Source organism: Austrofundulus limnaeus, unplaced genomic scaffold, assembly GCF_001266775.1.
Source record: "Austrofundulus limnaeus strain Quisiro unplaced genomic scaffold, Austrofundulus_limnaeus-1.0 Scaffold10, whole genome shotgun sequence".
Taxonomy (NCBI): Eukaryota; Metazoa; Chordata; class Actinopteri; order Cyprinodontiformes; family Rivulidae; genus Austrofundulus; species Austrofundulus limnaeus.
In genome coordinates this window covers 2,790,681-2,798,619 of record NW_013952412.1, presented here as the reverse complement: position 1 = coordinate 2,798,619, position 7,939 = coordinate 2,790,681, and the positions used below count along the sequence as shown (strand labels likewise).

Sequence of the window (7,939 nt, the reverse complement as noted above, 5' to 3'; positions counted from 1 at the left end):
GTGTGTGTGTGTGTGTGTGTGTGTGTGTGTGTGTGTGAAAGAGAGAAAGCGTGGGTGTGTAAAAGAAAGTGAGACTGAAGGAGATTGTTTTGAAGATGGTAACACGAGAAAAGGAGGAAGAAAAAAAAAGCACACACTTGGACTCCCTTTGTCTGCGTATTGGTCACCTGTTCTATATGTGCACACACACACACACACACACACACACACACACACACACACAGTCTAGTTCAGCTATCTTTATGGGGACTTAAAGTCCCACCCCATTGACTTCCATTAATTTCTTCAGCCTAACCCTGACCCCTTACCCTAAACCTAACCTCAAGTACCCTGACCCTAAATCCAACCTAAACTCAATTTCAGCCCTAAACCTAACCCCCGACCCACCAATTGCATTTCCCCCCCAATACCCGCCTGAAAGTACTGTCCTAAAAGTTTAGTTGAAAGTGGTTCATTAGAGGCTGTTGTGAGTCCATCAGTTCATTTTCCCATTCATCATTTTCCTTTGCGTATAGTGCAAAAATGTGCATGTATTTTATATGATTACAGTTCTATCCAGCTTAATGTTGGGTAAAATGAAACCATCAGTGAAGCATCTAAATTCTTCCAAGTTCATTCAGCAGAATGACAGTGAACCTACAGGTTGTAAAGTCGTAAAGATGGTCATAAAAGTTCTGCTGCAGAAAAACAAGTCTGCCAGCAGATGGTTGGCCTCCACAGAGCCGTGGTGTCAACACGTCCTAGTCCGTCTGGAATTAGGTGAGAAGATGCTGGCGGTGTGGTAAGTTGGGTAAAATAAGTGCAACAATACTTAACAAAGAGCAACTCTTAATTTAATGCTTAACTTCTATTTGATTTATTCTTTTTTAAATCACTTTTAATTAAAAATCATTATTTTGTTTCATCATTGAATTACTTTAGAACCTCAAATGACTTTGACCCTGAAGCAACAGTGTTCTGTAGAGTCATCACCAGTAATCAGTGTTTTACCTGYAGCAGAAATCKGTTTGTAAGAATCAGACAAATGTCTTATCTGTTATAGTCCTCTCCACAGCTGGAAGCTGTCACATTAAAACAGGTGACTTTACCCTGTCATCACTTTTATCGAAGTCTGTGATTATCAATTATTGATTTGGTCACTAGCTGCGTTTCCGTTGCAAATGTGCGCAAAACTTTATTAATATTCTGTTAATGTTGAAAAAACACAGTTTCGCAATTGAGGTGTTTCCATTAAGTAAGAAATGCAATTAAAGTCACGCGTGAATACGTTTGTTCTCGCCGTGTCATTACAAACATGGCGGCAATAGATGTAAACACATAGCATATTGCTACCACAACACTAGCGCTCATCATCAGCCATCAGAGGAGATGTCGGCGTCTGATCGAGGCTTTCCAGCGACAAGCCCCTTATACTTGGGAGCGGCTACGTATGCTATGTTTTTGGGAAATTGTAGTCGATGAGTTTACTACTTTCTTTTACTACTTCGGTGRTTTTACTACTACTTTTACTTCCTGTTGTCTTCTTCTTTGCTGTCTTTTTCGCCAGGAGAAACAGCCGGTTCTTGCTCACGTGACTCCCGTGATGCAAAAAATATGTTTCCTTTGCAATTTTGCGAAATACATCAATTTCAATAAAAAAACACCTCATCAGCGCAAAACCATTTTGTCGAAAAACGTAATTTTTTTCTAAATTGATGTGTTTCCATTGAGCAAATTTATTTTCGAAATTCTAATTTGTGCATTTTCATGGTCAATGGAAACRCAGCTAGTGTCGGTTACAAATAAAGTTCCACTTAAAACTTGTAAAACTGAACATGTTCAGCGTGTTTCTGGTGTAAAATGAGCTATAAATTTTTATAAAATACTGATTACTTGAACTGCTATGAAATATTTGGTTCCTTCAACTGATTTTTTTCATCAGTATGTGGTGGGATGTGAGTGTCTGGCCAGCACACTAAATGTGTTTTAAGTGTGTTTCACTTGGACGAATAATCTGACAAATTTGAAAAGGTCTTCAGAGTAAATAACTGTCTTATGTAAAAGTAACAGGTTCATGAAACACTGTGTTATAAATGTATAAATCATTTACAAAAAATGTTGTTGTTTTCTTAGACAACAGAAATCCAGTGTAAACCATGAGCATGTCTCCCCACAGACAGCCTGATGTTTCTGAGTGAGTTCTACAGGTAGATTCCTAATAGCAACAGAACACCACTTCAAAAAAATTCAAACAATTTCTTTAACGTATCTTAAAGTTATCAGTCTACTTTAAACCATAACAAACTGTTTTCTTGTCATTTTCCCAGGTGAGTTTGTTAAAAAAAAACAGAAAACAAACCTTTAAATCTCTAAAAGACACATCTTTGTGAAAAATTTCAACAATATCTGATATTTTTACCTTTTTTTAAGTGAATTTCCGTTGAGTTTTTCAGCACTTTGTAACTAAGTAATATTCTACACAAATAAGTAACAATGACCCTTTGACTATAAGTAAAAAATTTATTTAGTTTTTTTCTGCAAATCATTAAAAACAATTATTCATGCACATTTTTTTCATTTTCATGAATTATTTGTGCTATTTTGAAACAGATTTATTTAAAATCGTGCTCACTACTGTATTTTTCAATCTTCAATGACACTATGTTATAATTACACTCATGAACATAGGCGTAATTTGCAGGGGGGTGGGTTATGACCCCCACAATAATTTGATCCAGTTAAAATAACTCCCCCAATAAATTGACATTATTTGCTCAAACACAATAGAAATTAGCTGGTTAAGTATACAGATCGTTGTCTTTAGGTAACTTTAACCTGATTTTAAAATCTACCATGTCTTATATGTATGTTTAAGCATAATGCTAAAAATGCCATGCAGGATTTTAGAGCACAACCCCCCTTACGCTCTTGCTCATGAATATGTGTGACCTAAAAAAAGTGCATGAAATATTCCAAGTTCATACAGTTTATTGTCCCTGTATGTTTTTGTCTTCTTGTTGCATCATAACGGTGACTCATTGGCTCTGCGTCTCTCTCTTTCTAGCATTTTAATTCGTCATCAGGATAAACCCCCCTCCCCTCCGCCTCCATACACTGAGCATCACTGGCAAGAGATTTTTTTGGGCTAAATCTTGTGGGAAAACAGAGATTTCTCTCTCAGCCACCCTTCATTGTTGCGTTTGAACAAACGAAGTGACCACAGCAGCCGAAGTCACACAATGACAGACAGCTTATTCAGCTACTTCATCTGTCGCCACTCCCCAGGGACCAGGCTCTGATCTTTTCCCAGAACTCCATCCCTTTTTTCCTTCTTTCACCCCCTCTTTCTTCCTCTTTTCCAGATTGTCCTTCTTTCTGACTCTGTTAATATGCACACAATTTAATTTCCCCCTCCTACTCGCCCTTTCCTATAATGATACATATTCTTTCTAAATTACAGGTTTGGGGGAGCTGTTGCAGGCCAGAAGACATTAAAATCAACCTCATAGCTCTGTTTGTTGAAGAGAGAGGTGATCTTTTTGTTTGTATTTTACCTTTTTTTTTTTTTTGTCAAACCTCCCCGGGGGTTAAAGCGGTTGTAAAGACAGAGTCATTCCTTCAGAGACACCAGCTCCCATCAGCACCTTCTGGTCATTACTGGTGCATCGTGGGAACAGCTTGGYGAGGACAATGATTGGCTAGAACAATGAAGCTGGGGGTGGCGGGGTGTTGGACACGCCCACCGCATGATGGGAAAGAGCAGCAGAGGAAGCAGATGTTGCCACAGAGGAGAGGAGGAGACGCAGGGATGGAGAGACGGCAGATGTCTCTCTATCACTCGCTGATGAGTGTGAATTGTGTTGGACTCTTTAGCAGCAGGTGAGGAGAGACAGCAGCTCTACCTGCTTTAGAAAGAGAGATGCTTCCCTCTTTTGTGCGCCGGTCCTGYGGCACAGCAGGCCCGTCACACTTCTGAGCTCAGATTTCTTTTTAAATATCCTGTCACAAGTCTTTAAATGATGATATCYAAAACGCATTGATGTAAAAAATGACTTGGCGATAAAGGCCGAAATACATAAACGCGTGTGAATACAAAGAGTTGCTGAAAGCTGTGCCATATGTGTGAGAAATCAGTTTATTTAAATGACTCATTCACTGATTTCTAACACAGTGGGGACGTTGTGATGATATATTTGACATTAGATGGCTGAGAAAGTTTCAGRGGACTGCGGCCGAAACACAAATGATGTCAAACGCAGAGGTCAGAGTGAAATATGACAGCAGAAGTTTAGCAAATGGGATTAAAAGGCAAGGATTTACACAAGATAAATCATTTTAACTCTGCGTTTTTCTTCATTTTAGATAGAAATCTGCTTCTGTCACAACTTAAGTTTCAATGTGAATTAGTCAAAAATATGTGGATGAAAGGTAAAACATTTTTTTTAGAAACAAGATCATGTATTTGCTCATTGGCCACCCAAAAAAAAAAAAAAATCAAATCTCAACTCTAACAGAACAGTAAAAGGTGAACATAAAACTCAACAATTTCTCAGAAAACAACACAAAAAACACAAGCAATACAGAACTGTTTTTTAAAAATGACGCAAAAGACAATAAAAAATGAAATTAAAATGTTTAAAACACATTTTGTTGCACTTTTACGTCTTCATGAGTTCTGGAATATAATGTTTTATCTTAGTAGTTTTTTTTTTTTCAGTTTAAAATGTGAGCTTTGTAAAATCTGTTTTGTTATATATTCAGTGACATGACCAGATTTTTTTATTATATTTGCTTAATAATCCCTTATTTTGCATCTCAGGTAAACAATTAGTGCATATCTTCCATAACTTTTTTTAAACATACTTTTCATGACATTTTATTCAAATTAATTCTTTATCCCACCACAGATAATTTCGCTCAGCAGCATGGTCAGCTTTGTTTGTCTTTACGCACTCCTCTCTCTTAAGTTGCCAGTTCATGGGAAGAAATCTTTTCTTGAATGTGGCCATTCATGACGGCCAGACAAATTAGACAGCAAATTCCCACAATCGAACTCGCCGACTGAACCCACCAAGACAAAGGAGAAAACAGCTGATGGGAACAAATCTTCCTGTGTTCGCTCGTGGTGCCACGAGGGAGCAGTCATCACTTAACGGAAAAGGCAATTGAGACGTCACTGGGTTGGCAGATTTGACGGACAAAAAAATTTGAGCTGCCAGGTCTGATCCGCCAAGACAAGAGGGGTGGTCGAGATCAAGTAAAGTGTGCTGGGGGATATTTTGGTGATTAAGCTCCGGGTCTCTGTGGGTATTGTCTTTGTTTTTGTGTGTGTGCGCGCGYGTGTGTGGGAATAGACCCTGGTCTGACTTGTTGATTAATGGCCAGTGTGTGTATGTGTGAAAATGGTCCCAGTCCTGTATCCATGCTAATGAGCAGCGGCAGATGGGAGAGAGGAGGTCGGACCGACAATGAACAAACGCACCAGCAGCCGTACAACTACAAAACACTGAACAGAGTCTTCATGAGGCTTCTCAAAACAAACAAACAAAAAAAAACAGGCCCAAATTCAGACTTTTCTGGTTGTCGCTGCGGCATTTAAACACGTAAATGTAATCCCTATAGTTAAGCTCTCTGCAAATGTTACATTAGCTTTGTGAAACACTTCATTTTGAAAACACAGTTCAGTTCTTAAAAGCTGTGTGTTTTCTTTGTCTCTCTTCCAGAGGAAGCGCACCTGAACCAGTCATTCTGTGTTTTCTCTGTGTCTCTTTCCTGTCCTCCCAAACCTGAGCCTGGTTCTGCTGGAGGTTTCCTCTTGGTAAAAGAGTTTTTTTCCTTCCCACTGTCACTATAGGCTCAGCATAGAAGACTGTGATGAAGTGATTCAACTCAATTTGCTTAGATTGATTGTTTTTTAAGTGACCCAAAATCACATAGATTTAAGTGGCTTAAAACAAAAAAAACTCAAAGATTGAATAACTGATTGTGTTTGTTAAGCCTTTAAATCCATATCAGTTTTTCATTATAACATTGTTCTGGCAGAAATAATATGATAGATGACATGAAGGTCTATCTACAGCAGGTAAGATATTGATTGCTCATAACATTTCCTCAGAAAACCATTTCAAAACATATGAAGTATCCTTTTAACACAAAGCAGAACACTATACCACATGGCAAATAAAATAATGACGTGTTTAAGATGATGCGGAATAAAGTCCATAAATACTCTAATTTAATACATATTTTTTGACAGAACAATTAGAAACACAAATCATGATTAATGATGTGTTCATGTCCTTAATAGCATAAATCTGATATTGTTGTCTGTACGCACTTCTCTTTTAAATGTAAAATAGTTTAAAAATATAGTTTATAATAAAAAATAAAACAAAGTAACTATATTAAATCGCCTAACAACGTGATTCAAGTGATGCTGCAGAGTCTGTTTTGATGCACAAATTAATTAATTAATTAATTAATTTAATTAATTAATTTAATTAATTAATTAATTAATATACTGTATATATACAGCTGCAATAGTAAAAGGACCAAAATATAGAAGAAAAGTTTCAAGAGGAAATACTGAACAAAAATAAAGCACAGTAAAATAAATATACAGCAGTAGTGTTCAGAYTGGAAATGATTTACACATTCATAATAAATGAAATAACATGTGCATAAATTATATGACAGGTTCAATAACTCACCGTGCCACCTGATGAGGAACCGTCTGTTGTAGAGCAGCAGAAACCAAACAGTGCGGTTCTGACTTCTCAATAAAACACCCACGATGCATGACAAGAACAAAACTCCAGTTYCCCTGTGGGGTCAGAGTGTAAATATGAACTTTAGTCATCATGAAAAGATTATAAATATGGTTACAAAAAAAAACTGTGGTGTTTTAAGTGTAAATATGRAAGAAAAGCACCAGACTTGAAAATCTCCATCTGATTAAGCTCAGTTTAGTTTAACCAGCTTTAACACAGATAAGGCCAAAACCAAGATATGCTGGGTGAATCCGCACCTCACCCCTAATCACAACAGTGACACACRGAGTAATGTTTCCCTACAGGAACCAGCTTCCTGCCCAAACCGTGTGATCCAGACCAGTTTTAAACTCAAACTGAAGAATGTGGCCCCGTTTCACGCCATGAAGGCAAATTAAAAAGAAGCAGAAGAAGAAGAAATTGAGAACAGGTGCATGTTGACCTTTTTATGATCTTAATATGCTGAATTGTCTAATTGTGTGTGTGTGTATGACTGTCAAAAAGGGCGTTTATACTGATCGATTATGCTTTTGTGTCATTTTCAGCCCTGCATGGTGGTCCAGCCTTTTAGACAAATATAAACACTTCCCCCCGTGAGTCCAGATAACAGTGCTACTGATTAGCAGCAGTGTGTGTGTGTGTGTGTGTCTTAGGGACCCCCTCTACACAGGCTTGTAGCATTAACATCACAGGAAACCAGGCCTGTTTCCTGCCAAGAACTTTTCCTTTTTCATTCCTACATTTCTTAACTGTTTTCCTCCTCGCTTCCTTCATTAACTGATTATTAATGATTTAATTTTTTATGCTTAAAAACATTTCATTTAAACAAGTTGCTGAAAACACTTAACTGTAAAAKAAATTAATAAGTCTGACTTAATGGGTAGACACTCAGCCAACAGCACCTTTGTCAAAAAAAAWTTTGTTTCAGTTACATTAACGCTGCTGAAAAAGTCAGATGTTTATATTCTTATCAGTGAAATCTGGCATCTGCTAAATTACAGAAACAATTATTTAAAGACAAAACAAGCCTGCAGTCGATGATATAACCCTCACAGGATGCTGAAATCAACATCATGGAGTCAAAAAATAATGAACTTTTTTTTGTTTCAGGCAGGAAGATATGGACCGCGTGTGTGTGTGTGTGTGTGTGTGTGTGTGTGTGTGTGTGTGTGTGTGTGTGTGTGTGTGTG

At 37.5% G+C, this 7,939-nt stretch overlaps 1 long non-coding RNA gene across 1 annotated transcript; it reads left to right on the top strand.

Moving 5' to 3' along the window:
* Positions 1 to 3,703: 3,703 nt before the first annotated feature.
* LOC106513148 (uncharacterized) lies at positions 3,704 to 7,637 on the top strand. Its single transcript, XR_001309755.1, has 3 exons — positions 3,704 to 3,858; positions 5,703 to 5,797; positions 7,055 to 7,637. It is a non-coding gene; the product is annotated as an uncharacterized LOC106513148 (long non-coding RNA).
* The last annotated feature ends 302 nt before the right edge of the window (positions 7,638 to 7,939 follow it).